The sequence below is a fragment of the Callorhinus ursinus genome, unplaced genomic scaffold (assembly GCF_003265705.2).
Source record: "Callorhinus ursinus isolate GAN/ISIS: 27379988/994484 unplaced genomic scaffold, GSC_fseal_2.0 scaffold10, whole genome shotgun sequence".
Taxonomy (NCBI): domain Eukaryota; kingdom Metazoa; phylum Chordata; class Mammalia; order Carnivora; family Otariidae; genus Callorhinus; species Callorhinus ursinus.
This window is the reverse complement of record NW_027397072.1, coordinates 1,564,462-1,579,971: the sequence shown is the minus strand read 5'-3', so window position 1 is coordinate 1,579,971 and position 15,510 is coordinate 1,564,462. Positions and strand designations below refer to the sequence as shown.

Below are 15,510 nucleotides of genomic sequence, written 5' to 3'. Positions count from 1 at the left end.
CCTCCCTGGAGTTAATGCCTTTGAGCATACTGAGTAGTGCATACGGCTGCTGGAGTGGTGGGAGGGGATGTGGAGAGATGTGAAGGTGTCTGAATGTTATGAATTTTAAAACCTGTCTCTGGGGGAAAATTAATAGGAGTGCCCTGACCCATCAGCAGAAAATCATGCACTTGGTGAGAACCTTTTTCACCGATAATGGACAGGTGGATTCTGCCCTGAGCCGTGCATGATGCTGAGTGGCCCCGTGCCTCAGCGTGCCTGGGACAGTCCTGGCTTACACATGTTGTCCAGGTGTCCCACCCACTTTAACTTCTGTCCTGAACAAGGTGCCCTGGTTGTGTTGCCCTATTGTTAGCACTGTTCAAATACAAATTTCAAGATGCTTCTGACTTGAGCGCAGCAGGAAAAATGAGTCAGAAGGCATTCCTAGGACACTGGCTTTTGCTTTTTCTACTTCACCGAGGTGTCTTCAGAAGCAGAGAAAACCCACAAAATCAACGTGCCTTGAATAAGGGTGATGCATACCATGCCTAGCCAAAATTGCAGGGAACCTGATATTTGCATGATTACTGGCCCGCCCTAAAAGCATCCACACTGCAGGTAGCTCCAATTGGCCCTAAAATGTCCTCCAGATCGGGGGGAGCCAACTTGAGAAGGGGGCCCTGGCCCCCCTGGTGCTGGTGCCACCTGACCTAAGCTCGGGCACTGTTTTCCTTCACATCAGGACTGATTGCTCCGGGCTGGGGGGGGGGGCCTCAGGTGAGGTTGCAAGCCCTGCATGATGATGCTTAAGCCTCCTAATGGTCTACTCATGAAGAGACAAAGATTGCTCCTGATGCCACTGAATCGTGGGTTTCTTGAGGCTGAGACAGGCCATGGCTTCCTTCCATACCGGAGAAGCACCGAGCTGCGCCCTTGGGCACGGCGCAGACCGTGCCTGCACTGCAGCAATGTGGGGCATCTGTCTCCACACTTTGTCCCTGCTCGTCTCCTTCCTTCACATTGATGGGTCCCACTTTCCCCTTCCCTGTCTCCTGGAGTTAATGACATTAGTGAGACAGCTTTTCTAGAAGAAAGAAAATGTCTGTATCACTGCTGAAATACCAACATGAAGACAGGAATTATACACCATCCATACTCAAAAGACATTCCAATATTAATCACAAAGCTTTTAAAAATTTTAATTTCTTAAATAAAGGGGAAAAACCCTTCAAATGGAAATATTTTTCATGAATCACATCCTTTCTCTTCAAATAAAAAAAATGATCTAAATGAGACTAGGAGCAGCTTATCAAATAGGACAAGCATTCTATCTCGGAGAATTGGTCTGCTCTCCTGAAAGCTGTTTTTCTCCCATTTGTTTTCAAAGGCACTCTTACCTCTTACCTCGTAAACAGCTTGTGTTTCAGGAGCAGTGACAGCATGTTTCTTTGCATTTCTGGTAGGTTTTTTTTTAAAGATTTTATTTGTTTATTTATTTGAGAGAGGAAGAGAACAGGGGGAGGGGTGCAGGGTGAGGGAGGGAAAGAATCTCAAGCAGACTCCCCTCTGAGCAAGGAGCCCAATGTGGGGCTCGATCCCACAACCCTGAGATCATGACCTGAGCTGAAACCAAGAGCCAGATGCCCAACTGACTGAGCCACCCAGGTGCCCCTCTGGTAACTTTTTTATCAAACGTCCTTCACCTTTTCTCGAGGTTCCTTTTGACTGATTGCAGCTTGGTTATAGGCACCTCCTGGAAAAACAGAATAACATTTTCTGTATTTTCTATATTTGCCCATTGGGGTTTTTATTTTTTTATTTTTTTTTAAATTCCACTTAGTTTTGGAGCCCCTGGGTGGCTCAGTTTGTTAAGTGATTGACTCTTGATCTCAGGCCAGGGCTCGATCTCAGGTTTGTGAGATTGGGCTCCTCACTGGGCATGGAACCAACTTTAAAAAAAATTCCGTTTAGTTTTTATCTAAATTCCAGTTAGTTAGCAGTGTTATATTAATTTCAGGTGTGGAATATATTGATTCAGCAACCCCATACATTACCCCCTGCTCATCACAACAGGTGCCTCCTTCACCCCCCCCCCCTTTTTCCCCCCCCCCCCCCCCCCCCCCGGTGACCATCAGTGTGTTCTCCGTCGTCGAGAGTCTGTTTCTTGGTTCGCCTCTCTCTGTTTTTTTCCCTATGGTCAGTTTTTAAATGTAACTCTGTTCTTGAATTTCTTGATTCTCTGTATTTGGGTTGCCCCCCTTTTGAAATGAAGTGGTTTTGAGGGCAGAAGCTCCATCTGTCTCTCTGTGTCTCCCTCTCTCTGGCGACATCCCTATCTGGCTGATTGCCCCTCTCTAAGAGGGTGAAGCGTCTCTATTCTGGGTCAGCCTCTTCCAGTGGCTGGATGGCAGGAGAAACTATGTGATGTTTGTAGTCTTGCTGCACATAATTTACCAAATGGATGTTGCACAGCAGACAGTTCTCTGGATACTTTGTGTCCAGGTGGATTGCAGTCCTCCTGGCTTCCCACGCACAAATCCCCTCGGTCTAGAATGTCCTACTCTCATCCGTTTGCCTGAGTCATACTCAGGCTTCAGAGCTCCTGGCTCTTGCCCAGCCTATGATTTCTCTTTTCTGAGTTCATACATACCTACTCCAAGACCTCAGTGCTTCTAATGTCACAGTCTCTCTGATAGACAAAGATGAATCACAGATTCCACGTAGACTCGCATGTCTCAGGAGTTCTCCCTAAAACCTCCCTGGCATGTAGTCATCTGCTGACCCAGCCTCTGAATACCCACCATGACTGGGAGGTCACCGCCGAAGAGAAACACGTCATTTTTAATAGCACTTAACAGATGTTGTTCTCCGATTGCTTCTGTACCTGGAATGTTCCCTGCCTGAGGCCTGGGACGGTCTATATAGGGATACATGTTGAAACAGGGGGGAGAGAGGGGGAGGGAGAGAGAGAGAGAGAGAGAGAGAGAGAGAGAGAGAGAGAGAGATCTGATCATGTCCAGCAGGGTGTGGTACACATGCTGCTGTTTTCAACAAATAGTTAAAAATGGATTTATTCTACAAGGTAAATAGTAAAATGAGCATCCAGTTACCCTTGAGCAATAATAGATTACATATCTCCCCATATTTACACGTGATTTAGACATGCTCACCCTTCCCAACAGAAAGGACATACAAAGCGGAGCATATTTAAACGATTTGGCCCTGTTTGTATAGTGGAGACAGTCCCTGCCCTAAACAGTTCCTGCACCCCTTCCTTGCCCCTTCTCTTCTCCCCTCGCATAGTGAATGGAAACGCTGTCTCCGCGCTGGATTTGCTGAGGCTGCTTGGCCTTGGCGGCGCCACGTAAGACCCGGGGTTGCCCCCGGCTCTAGCGAGGCAGTGCGCTGCGCTGGGGAGCCCCGTGATTCCGACCACCTTCCCTTCCCACCTTTGCCATCCCAAACATGCAGCCGGGACCACTGGGCTTTACTGTGTTGGTGCGTGGCCAAATCTGAGATGTTGTGGGGGCCCGTTATTTCAGGGATCCTGTCTAATGACAGTGCTTTCTAAGCATGGGCAGGTGACCTGAGAAACGCCCGTCAGCTGTCATCACCATCTGTGACCAAGCTTGTCTCTCCGTCTTGTCACCTCCTGGCCTGAGCCTTCTCACTAATGCAACGTTTGACAATGAGAAGTTGAGAGCGCCGACTGCATGCAGGAGCTTGCTTTCTTTCTCATACGTGCACACATTTCACTGCTTCTTGAAGCCCCTCTAACGCCCATCGGACAGGGCAGCCCCGGCACTGACCGCTTTGTCCGCCTCACACCACCCTGCGCCAGCGTGCCCTCAGACAGCCTGCCAGGAGGGGCGGGTGCAGGTTGTGCAGCCCAGCGTGAAGAAGGCTGAGGTCCTTCCACGGAAAGTGCCCCACATCTCTCCTTTTTGCATATGCATTTATAAAACCAGCTGTCGGACTCCAGATAAGCCAGGAGGAGGGCTGGTGTCCACCTCCTGTGCCCTAGGCTGGCCCACCTCCTGGGAGGGCCAGGGCTGCCCCGAGGGGCCGCATCGCTGGCTCTGCCCATCCCGAGGAGCACTCCGTCTTGCTATCACTGCATCCTGCAGGGGCAAATGCTCTCTCCTCATTTCTGTGACTCCTGGGCTCTGGCAATAGCGCTCTGAAGCTTTCGGCTCCCGTTTCCCTCAGAGCACTTGGCAGGAAGCCCCCCCAGACTGGCCTTCTTCTTCCTCGGTGACCTTGTGTCCTTACTCTCCCCCAGCCCCTTGGAGGAAGGGGGGCCGGCCCTGCTGTCCTGGCTAAACTGTGTGGCGCCCTGGCACCACCGTGATGGGGGCTCTGCCGACAGAGCTGCCAGGCTGGGGTTCTCCGCTACCCCACCACCCCGAGACCTCAGCGGCCATGAACCTGAGCCTCCGCTTCCTTGATCTTGCATTCAGCGACTTGATGTTTTTCCTGTGAGCAAGACTGGCAAATGAAAGGGGCATCTTCAAGACAGAGCAAGTGTGCTTCTGAGTGTGTGTTTCAGTGGGCACTGCCCCGTTTCTTCTCGCTTGCCGATTTTCGCACCTTGTCCCTCATCCTCTCTCCGGCTCTCCTGCCCCCAAATTTCTTCTCGTTTTGCTTACACACTTGAGGTTAAAGTGAGAAAAATTAATTGGAGAGAATAGTTGGTCAGATATTATTCAATACATCCAATTGACCGAAAGCAGACAGACTTCCTTGCGAGATGGGCATGCTGACCCACCTTGTAACCCTTTTCAATTACAAACATAAACTTTGTACTTCATATGACGTGTGCACAGGGCTCAGCGTGGCACATGAGGCTGGGTCCCCAGCCAGCTGCCTGGCCAGGGCCTCCGAGGCCTCAGGGTGCCCAGCCTGCCCACCCCAGACCTGGCTACCTCTGGGTCCCCGGTACTCTCTCCCAGGTGCCGAGTCACAGTGGTGAGGGTCATGTGTGGTTCAGACATACATGAGAAATTATAAATGTCAAAGACAATTTAGCTGGGGAATTTCCCAGAAATTCCTTAGATGGCCAAGCCTCAGTCTTTTGTGCCCTTTGTAACTTTTTCTCTAATTTCGGATTCATTTTGATGTAAGCCATTTGGGAATGGGATTGCTTTGCTATCCCATGTCATGGAGGCCCCCACCCGAGAAGAGCCACACACCTAGATAACATGATCGTGTCCAGTGTGGTAACAGCCTGGGGTGAGCTACCTCTGCCTGGCTGCCCGGGGTGCCACCCCCAGGGCCCGCACCCTCCTTTGCCTGCTCCCTTGTCTGAGGCAGTAGCACCTTCACACCTCCTGGATGCGCTGGTCCTCTGCCCGCTGTGGACTGAGCCACCTCCTCCTGGCTCCACATCAGTGGGGGGATCAGAGGACCCTCAGCCATGGCCTGGGCGCTGAGCGAGGAGCCCCAGGCATTCACACGGCCGCCCCGCAGCCCTGCACGCCTGGGGCTCTGGGACGGCCCGGGTGCATGGGCCACCCCTCTGTGCATTTTCCTCGGGCAACTTCAGAATTAGGCTTTTTTAAGTCTCAAGAGATTCCTCAGTAGATGCTTGAAGACCATGTTCAGAAATACTGAAAATGATTAAATACACCATGACATAATGTTACAGTCCTTCCCAAACCTGGGTGTGCAGAATCATCTAGTCCGAGGGTGACCCCTGGGTCAGAGCAGAGTGCACCTGCCCACCGGTCCTGTCGATGAGCTCTCCCGAAACCTCCCTTGCCTCACAGAGTGCGTGGACCGTGTCTCCATGCACGGACTCAGGCTCCCAGCTCCTCCTGCCTCTGTCCCAATGGAGTGGCTTTGTTCTTGCTCCGCGATGTACCCTTCCTGTTGCGTTCCTGGCTGTTTAAGACATGGAGCTGGTGTCTTCCTTTTGGCTTGGCGTCCTGCCTCTCCTGCCCCAGAGTCACTGTTTCAACTCTCTCCGGGCGGTAAATGCCGGCTGGATTAAGTCTTCTAAATCACAGGCCTAGGGGACTTCGGGTTTCAGCTCCCACCCGAAAAATCATGGGCTTTTACTTCTCCTCGTCCTGCGCCCGGGACACCTTCATCTTATATCATAAAGGGATTGAAGCTCAAATCACAAATCTCCATTTCACAGTCAAGAGATAGATAAGCCACACCACAGCTTTGTAGCGAAAACCTGGGAACAGGGCCCTTTTTTCTCTGATTTTTGGCTATTCTCACTTCTCCTGCTGCTTCTGTCCCTCGTCCATGGTTTTGAGTTTTGCTTCTCTGAGCCTTCCTTAAAAATAGAAATTGTATACAGCTGTATTTTTTGTTACCAGCTTTCCCTTCGCTTTCCGGATTGATTTTCATGGTAGACCTACAAGGTGAGTGGGGCAGGCGCCATCACTGTACCTTCCGCTCGTTCTCGAGCAGGGGAGCTGGCTGGATTGTGAGGTGCAGGCTGCGGAAAGGGGCAGGAGACTGCTTCAAACCGGGGACGCTTTAGGTAGACGTTAAACCTTTCCTTTGAGCCGGTTGTTCTCAACCCTGGCTTCACATTAGGATCACCTGGGGAGCTTTTTAAAAATACTGATGCCTGGGCTTCACCTCAGACCAATTAAATCACAGTCTCCGTAGGTGGATGTCAGTGTGTTTTAAGAGCTCCCCAGGTGGTTCTAATATGCATCCTGGGCTGGGGACTAGGCTGTTTTCTTCCTTCCCCGTCAGAGGATGAGCGTGGGGGAAATAGAGCCGGTCCTGTGGAAGGGCGCATGGACACCCACTAGAATTTTGACATTTCAGTCTGGGTTCCTTAAATAGCCTCCCAATTGGTATGTACATATTGTAAGTAATTAAGCCTGAATGATCCCCTTCCTTCATCGCTATCTTTATGCCCACATCAGTGTTGCGTTTCCTGGAAATGTAGGTTCTTAATCACACGGCGGTATCAGTATACACCGCGTGTAATAAAGCGCACAACAACGCCCTCGCCTTCCCGCAGAAGGCGGCTTTGGAGATCAGCTGGTCCAACGGCTTTTAAACTTTCATTAACGAAAACCCCGTTTTTAAAAAAAATGAAAGGGGATGAGGTAGGAGCTGGGGCTCCGGACCTCCCAGCTCCGTTCTGCCCCAGCTCGTCTCCCGGGCCGTCTGTGCGCGGTCAGTGGTTGGGTGCGGCCTGGGGCCCTGGGCGCGGTAGACGCAGAGACCGTGGCTGGAAGGCAAGTTCTCGGGGGTTCTGGTTGGACTACTGGGGACCCCGGAGCGAGCAGGTGCTACACGTCAGCCTGGGCTCTGCCCTTCTTTGCCCGCGTGCCGGGGTTTGCGACTGTGTGGCTGACCTCACGTGCTCATGCGTGCTGGGGTGATGCTGGGTTGCCAAGCCAGTGTCAGAACATAAATACCCTGCCTCCCGCCGGGATCCCAAACCTGACTTGGAGAGGTCTTCCCCAGGGAGCAAATTTCCCTGCACTGCACGCCGGCCTCCTTCCCGGTGTCTCCCGCCTCCACCTTGGGGGCCCCTGTGGGCGGTGGGTTAGGGCGGCTCTGTGCCCTGACACAGGGGAGGTGGGGGTCTGGGGATTGCTGACTCTGCGGGAGATTAATTGGATCTACATCTAAATCTCATTTTTGTGTCTCCTCAGACAATACTAAGAAAGGCACATAATTTCTCAGGTATCAAATGCTTTCAAATATCCGTCATGTGCTCACCCCATTTAGAGGAGAGTTTCGCTCTGTTCCATTCAGCCTGCTTCTGTTCCCCTGGCTGCACCAATGAGTCAGATTTCCACTGCAGACCATCAAGCAATGTCACAAGAGATCTTACTCCACTCTCACGAGAAGGTGCCGGCCGAGGTAACTCGGTGCAGAGCTGGTTGTTAGGATCTTTTCTTATTATTGTTGCTATAGGCTGCGGCCATATGTTCATATATTTGAAGCTGTTCTGTGTTTACTTTTTGCAGCCCAGCCTTTCCATGAGGTATATATGTGGAAATTAGCTCACTAAATCTAACTACCCTGCCTGAAAAAAATAATAATAAGCAAATAGCACCTTTTTAAAATCAAGAGCATGGACCACTATACTGCTCCCACACTTGAAGTGGGGGGGGTACTATAAGCCTGAAAAAGATGCAAATAAATAGAAGTTTACCTAATACATAATAATTTAGATTTATAATAAACACCAAAAAGCAAATTTTCAGGCCCTATGCAAAAACGCTGCTAGCGTGAGACAGAACCTGCCCGATCCCATTAGCCAGGCATTGGCACCTGTCAGAGTCTTATCAACTAACTTTGATTTAAGAAGCTGTAAACTTTGAGAAGATTACAAACCTAACACTCCTGAGGCTGACTTGAGTATATTATACTGTCCCCTAGCAAGAGAGTGTCCACTCTGAGCATTTGTCTTCGGCTCTATTCTGATAAAAACTCAAAATGTAGATCATTGTAAAATGAACCTAGTAAGTGAGACTCTAGATCAGCACTGTCCAACAGGAATATAATGCAAGTCACAAAATTGCATTAGTAATGTTACCTTTCCCAACATATATTAAACTAAATAAAAATAAGCAGATGAAATTAGTTTTAATAATATATTTATCTAACCTATAATGTTAGGTAATCACTATGCATGTATTAATGGATGATTTTATCTTCTTTTTTTCATAGTGCCCCCTGGTATTTTGCATTTATAGCACGTCTTAGCTGAAACCAGCCACCCTCCAGTGCTCAGAAGCCCACGTGGCTGGGGGACAGCACAGGTGTGGGTGGGCCAGATAACAAGAAACCTCTTATTAAAGTCTTCCCAAGATTTTGCTTTGTCTAGGTATATGATGATTTTATTTTTTGAAAAAGTGACCTCTGATTTTACTGAGGATTTAGCGTGGTGCTTAGGAGCACATGCTGAGGAATTAGATTGTCAGGGTTTGAATCCAGTCTACTATTTACAAACTCAATGATGTTCCACCAGTTGTTTAGCTTCTGGGCCTCATTTTTGTCACCTGCAGAATCAGTGTTGAAACCCACCTACCTCGCCACGAGGATTACATACAACAATGCACGTTCATTACCTAGCACATTCCACATCTCTGTTTCTAGGTCTTTGTAAATATATCTTCCCTTCATCAGAAAATGAACCATAGCATTGATCTCAGAAAATGAAATCAAATGACCTATGTAATGATAAATCTGATGTCTATTTTGGGAAGGTTACAGAAAGGGATGAGTCAATATCCTGCACCTTGATGTCCTCCGTCAACTTCCAGTATGTTAAGTTCCAAGGTCAAAATTGTGGAGTCAACCTGGTTGGTTCAGTTGTCGCTGCATTGCTGTTATGATTTCCACAGAAAGTATATTGCTTCTCCTCTGTTGAAAGTGGTAAATTGATGCAGAAATAACTACAATTTTTTGTTTAAAAGATACATATTAATCAGAATATTCGTATGAATTTAAAGACCAAATTCCCTAACTCACAGAGAACTAAAGCTTCATTGTAGAGGTCAAAAAGTGTCTAATCTGTTATTCCCACTTTAGAAATGAGAAACTCTTCCGAAAGTTTTTGAAATTCTGTCGTTTTCCATTCACAGGAATTACATTATTCATATTTTTAGATAGACTTAAAAAAATAAAAGCCTGGGACGGGCCCATGTTCATTCCTGCTTCTTTAAATCATGTAGTTTTGAGCATCTGCATGGGTTGTAAACTCAGCCTTTCCCATCAGAGCCAGGATGCTGGTTATAAGGACCTTCAGAAAAAACGGGAAAGACAATGGACCAAATACGTTAGAGTCTAGTCAGTTCTTTCCAACATTTCTAAAACCCGTACCCTGTTTCGATACACTTAAAGTCATGGAAACTTCTATAGACCTACTGAGTTTTTTAAAAAGAAAGATAATCTACTAAACACAAATTAAAGCAGTGGTAATGTCAGGTGCAATGAGTTCCTCTGTACACACACACACACACACACACACACAAACACACGCATGCACACACCTGTATCTACATCTGTCCTTACGTGACCACATGAGCATTAATTCTATTCGTTTGCCACAAACTTCGCTAAGTGGAATGGGAGACAGAACTCAGCAACGTTGTGTCTGACACCGAGACTGTCCTCCCGTGACCTCCCTTCCCTCCCTGCCCTTGGGGTTATGCGGCCCTCCTCTCCCCGTGCACAGAACCATTCAGAGGAGGGAGAGAGAGCAAGGCCCATGCGTGTCCTGGCTCCACCCCTCAGAGCCAGCTCAAGTGCACCTCAGTCGGTGGGTCAGTGTCCTGTTCAGCACAGGTGGCCTCGCCTGCCCTGCGCCAGGACAGGGAGCCCTTTGGGGCCGCTTAGAACCATCAGAACATTTGCTTCTGCCTCAAGCTAGGCAAGCATGCTCTGACCCCAGTAGAAACTAGAGTTAATGTCGTTTTCGGTCATAACGTAAGATCACAAGGCCTGAAATTCTCATAAGTAGCTTCTAATGGGTTCTTCGTTTTATTTTCCCTATTTATTAGAAATTGCCAGAAACTTGATATCGGCATGACTCCTTTTAAAAGTGTGCATGTTTCATTTGATCTGGGGATGATCTAAAACGTTCTCCACACTTAATAGCAATGATGTTGTCCTGAAGACACAAGGAAATGTTTCTGCATGTGAGCCAGGGAGGGGTCACCAGGACTAGATGTTTCCTTCTAAAAGAGCAAAAACCTCAGGATTGGTGTTTTGGTGGGCCCAGGACCTTGGGGGGCAGCCTGGAGACGTAGAAAGAATGATAGAGTCCGAAGGAGCTGGTCTTGTATCCTGGCTGTGTGTCTCCGCATCACAAAACATCTTGAACCAATGCAAAGTGGGAATGATATCTCCTGTGTTGAGAGTGAGGGGGATTGCGGGCCCACAGCCTCTAATGCCGAGCCTGGCTTCTCACGGTCGTCAGTAACGGCAGCGACCGTCCGCGCGGCTCCTAGCCGGCTCTGCGGTCTCCTCCCTTCATCCGTGGAAAGTGAGACTCTGGGCGGGCGGTAAGGGCCCAGGGGGAGGGCATCCCAGGTAGAGGCACAGAATAGAAGCAAAGTTGAGAGCGTAGAATTTCATGTTTCATATTTCCTCCCACAGAACTGCTAAAATTGGAATGAATATGGTTGGTGGTTAGAAAAAGTTGAATTAATGTTCCAGAGGAATTCTTTTCCCTTCTTTCCCTTCCATGCCCCCACTTCTCTGAGTAAACCTGGAAAACGGGAAATATCAGACTTCCTTCCTTCCTCGCCCCATCTTTCTTTATTCTGTTTACTTAGATCTTGGGCTTCCACTGTAGAATCAGTGCTCGTGTGGCCTTCGGCAAGCAACCTGATTCCGAGATTCTTATTTGATCCTTCCTGCCGCCATATTTAGAGCTGGCATGCTCACTCTGGGGGTCCAGAACCTTCTGTGCATGTGACGACTCCTCACGGGCCAGCGGTGTGGCACCTGAGCTCGTCTCTGACTCATGTCCCTTTGTTGGTGGTCTTTGTACAGAGGCCAGAGACCTAAGGACTGATCCAGGTGTCACACACCTGCCCTTGTTCTTTAATTTTTATGAAAGAGCAGACTTCCATTTCAAAGGCACTACAGCTTTGAAGGCTGGAGTGGGGCTGTGTAGCTCCAGGACCGTGCCCGAGCTGAGCGGCAGAGCATGTGACGCGTGTGTGCACGCCTTCACTGGTTCAAGGAGGGTGGCATCCGTGTAGGGAACCCTCCATTCCCATCAAATCACAGGGACAATCTCAGTTCCATTAACCACGTCTCCTGTCTTCTCTTTGTGCAGAGAAGCTCACACGGAGGCCGAGGCCAAGGTGCACCCAGCCACCGTCTGGATACCCGTGCAATCGACGCCAATGTTTGAAGAGTCACAGAGCGTGGTATGTTCGTACAAACAGGGCCTTGTATTTCGCTAGGAATGCAAGGGATGTTACCTAAAAATAAGAATTTGGAATGCGCTGGTGCCGGATGTTGAACTTGGTCAGTTGAGAAAGGGACTTTTCTCTACCAGTATTTCTTACTGTTTTTGACATTGAGATACTTCAATTTTACCTTCTTCTTTAGTTGATTAAATATGCACCGGTTAAAGTGGTGCATCAGCTATCACTGCTCCCTGTATCTTTATGCTGATGTGAGCTTTGTGTGCAGTCTAAGAATCTCAGAAACAAACCAAATTAAACCGAGGGCATTAACCAAAATGCATATTTATATGTCAACATAGTGTTTTTAAGTTCTTCATGTTTCATTCTTGATATTTATTCACATGGTGCCTGATAAGTTTCAGGCAGCTTCTGCTCGGATCCTTTCCCTGGGGCCTCGTAGTTACTCTGCAGCCTGGTTGGTGGCGAGGAGAGCGCCGCATGAGCCCCCCGGTGACCTGTACGGGCTGGTGTTCCCTTTGTCTCCCAGAGACAGCCCGTGACACACTCGGAGTGTGCAGGGCAAAAGTGACGTCTTTGGAAATGTGTTATTCTTGTGAGAAAGTCCCCTCTCCTGCTGAGTGACACACGGAGAGGCGTGTCATCCCTAATAATGTTTCACACGTGTCGCATGCTTGCTTCGTGTGGGCCACATTGTGTAGCTTCTGACGCGTCCTCCTTTTCAGTCCTCCTGAGCCCTTGAAAAAGACGTATCTTCACCGCCTTGCAGACGTGATGACGCCAGGGCTGGGGCAGGGGGACAGCTGGCCCAGGCGACATCTGTTTCCAATGACTCACCCAGGACTGCCGCCGCATTGTGTTCTGTGGTATCTTTATTCCGTGGTGGCGCATCCTAGACCGTCACTCGTAACTCCTAGAAAATGTATCTTGAGACGTAATTTCATTAATTTTCAACTCTCTTCATGAGTAGTGTAACCTTGACAAGAGCACAGTGGAGAGCTCTGTCCCCACCCCGTGACCTCGAGGCACACACTCGACCTTTCTGGGCCTCTGCTTTCTCTTCCAGGGATGAGTGGGTGGGATTGAAAAATGATACTCTTGCAAATAAGACCAATCAAATCCCCATCAAGACCGTCAGAAATGAGCCAACGTTCTCTGTTTACTACACAGTTAATTTGTAATCGTGAATTACACATTTTCAAGGTCCCTCTCTAGTCTCCCTCACCTTTTGGTAGCAACGTTATCAGGAACTGATGTTCTAAATGTTGTCATTCCTGCCAACATCAAATTGCTGGAGAGCTAGAGAGACGTTTTAATTTTAGTTTTTGTTACATAATTAGTATTTGCCCATTGTAGAGAATTAGAATATTCTAATGAATATATATATTCTATATATCTACCTCATAAAAAAGCTAAAATACTGAAAATACCAGAATTCTGTGGTAACTACCATTAAGAGGTTGGTTCAAAATTTTTTGCAACTGTTTTCCTTGCACACGTAATTTTAAATTAAGATGGATTATACTGTAATTTTGTTCTTTACTCCTTTTTTACTTTATGCATATACATATCTTTCTATATCAATAAATACATCATTTTCCATGGTATACAGTATTCCGTTTTGTGGCTATGCTAAATATGTCTAACAGATCCTCTCATAATTTTGTCAGTTGGCTTTTTAAATTTTGCTTTATAAAAAAAGTTAATGACCAATCTTTTAAAACTTTTTACATTGTTAATTGTCCCCTTAACATAAATTCATAGTGCCATAGCTGGCTCAAAGGACATGTACATGTTCTGGCTTTTGAGAAGGATAAAGCTTTTAAAATGCTCCTTCATTCTTATGTCTTGTCCTGTGATGGCATAACCTCTGTGAGTCTAAACACAGCTCAAGACCCATGGTCTGCCACTCCACATACAACTTTTAGGAATTTGACCTTGAGGAAAAGTAATCTATTAGAATGAGATTTTTATTTCAATATATATTCTGAATCCCAAGAACTCAGTTCCAAATCTTACGCTTTTGTTCTCTTGTTCATAAATTAATTTGACACATGAAGTACCTACCATGTATAAGGCATGAACTTAGGCGCTGTTGATATGTGAATGGCAGGATGTAGCCCCTACTTTTGAGGAGTTCAGCTTTTGGTAATGGAATGCACACTTACACTGAGTGCCAGATATAGTATGAAGAACACCATAACAAATCTTTAAAAAATATAATCTCAGGGGCGCCTGGGTGGCTCAGTCAATTAAGCATCTGACTCTTAATCTCAGCTCAGGTCTTGATCTTGGGGTTGTGAGTTCAAGCCCCATGTTGGGCTCCATGCTGGGTGTGGAGCCTACTTATATTTACATATATATTTATATGTTTTATATATTTTATATACATGAAAATAATCTCAAATATATATATAATCTCAAATATGTATATATACAATCTCAAATATATTATGTAATTTTATGTATATGTATATATAACTTCAGTGTTAACCATTTAACACAGTGACCATGTTTATTCTTAATGTGTAACCCTATTTCCAACATCCACAACCATTAGGGAAAGATTGCATCACGTTCGCTCCTCCGTACCGCAGAGGGTACTGTACCAACACTTTTGTCCCCACTCTGCCAACCCCGGAGAGGGAGCTTTTCTATTGCTTTCTTGAATACTACTGCAAATGGATAGCCTACCACTCAGCAAGGTGGTCCATCCCGTTGGATTGTGTTAATGGTTGAAATGTTATTCATAATATTCTTGAGGTGAAATTACCATTTGATATTAGGTACCTATTGTTCTTAGCTTTAGCTTCTGGAGACATATAGAATAGGTTCAACTCAATCCAATTCAAGGGATATATTTTAAGAGTCTGCTATGGTTGGGAACTGTTCTAACTGTTGAGGACTCATTTCTATTTCATATGACAGTATTTCAAATATTTGATGGTTGTTATATTTTCCTAAATATGCAAGTTAAAGTACTCACCATTTCCAAGGGAGTGGGACTGTTACTCCACTAAACCTGCTAAGTTTCTATAAATCCATAAATTTTGACCTCAATTCTTGACCACATAGGCCAGTGGGGGAGATTCCCCCAACTGACCTTGAAGACAGAGATGGCCCCCACCTTCATACAGATTCCCAAAGATTTTGTTAAAAAGGAAACAAAAGTCATTTGCCCCAAACCACCAGTGATAGTGACAGGAGAGCCTTGCTGTGGTGTGGGAATCTAGTGTAAGAGGTAAGCTGACCTGGAAGCGGGACAGCCTAGGTGTCTGTCCCACATCTGCCACTTTCAGCAAGCCTCTTAGCTTCCCCTGCTTACTTCATCTGCAAAATGAAGGATGTGGGAACCTCTGAAGAGACTCTACCCCACAGTCGTGGGTCGGAGTCCCATGCTGGGGGGCCTGGGCTTGGCTTAGGCATGCTGATGGCTCTGAGAGTGTGGGTTTGTTTTCTGGAAGAGTCTTTGCATACATGCTGCAAATGTGACGTCCCAGTGGAGGACACTTCTGTGGTGTGACTGTGGCCCGTGAGGTTGACATGCATTAACGGACTTAATCCTCAAACAGCTCTTCCAGGCAGGAAATACCATCCCCATTTCGCAGAGGAGAAAGCTGAGGCAGAAGGTTATGTCATGTGCGGCAGGTCAAAT

General features: G+C 47.2%; 1 protein-coding gene across 17 annotated transcripts in view; it reads left to right on the top strand.

The window, feature by feature from the left end:
• Positions 1-15,510, top strand: part of MYT1L (myelin transcription factor 1 like) — a 418,463-nt gene that overhangs the window by 29,992 nt on the left and 372,961 nt on the right. For 16 of the 17 annotated variants that reach the window (XM_073896929.1, XM_073896930.1, XM_073896935.1 and 13 more), the window contains exon 2: positions 11,762-11,855. The exons of the other annotated variant lie outside the window; for it this stretch is intronic. The gene's annotated coding sequence lies outside the window, so the exon portion shown is untranslated. The remainder of the gene's footprint in view (positions 1-11,761; positions 11,856-15,510) is intronic. 17 annotated transcript variants of the gene reach the window in all.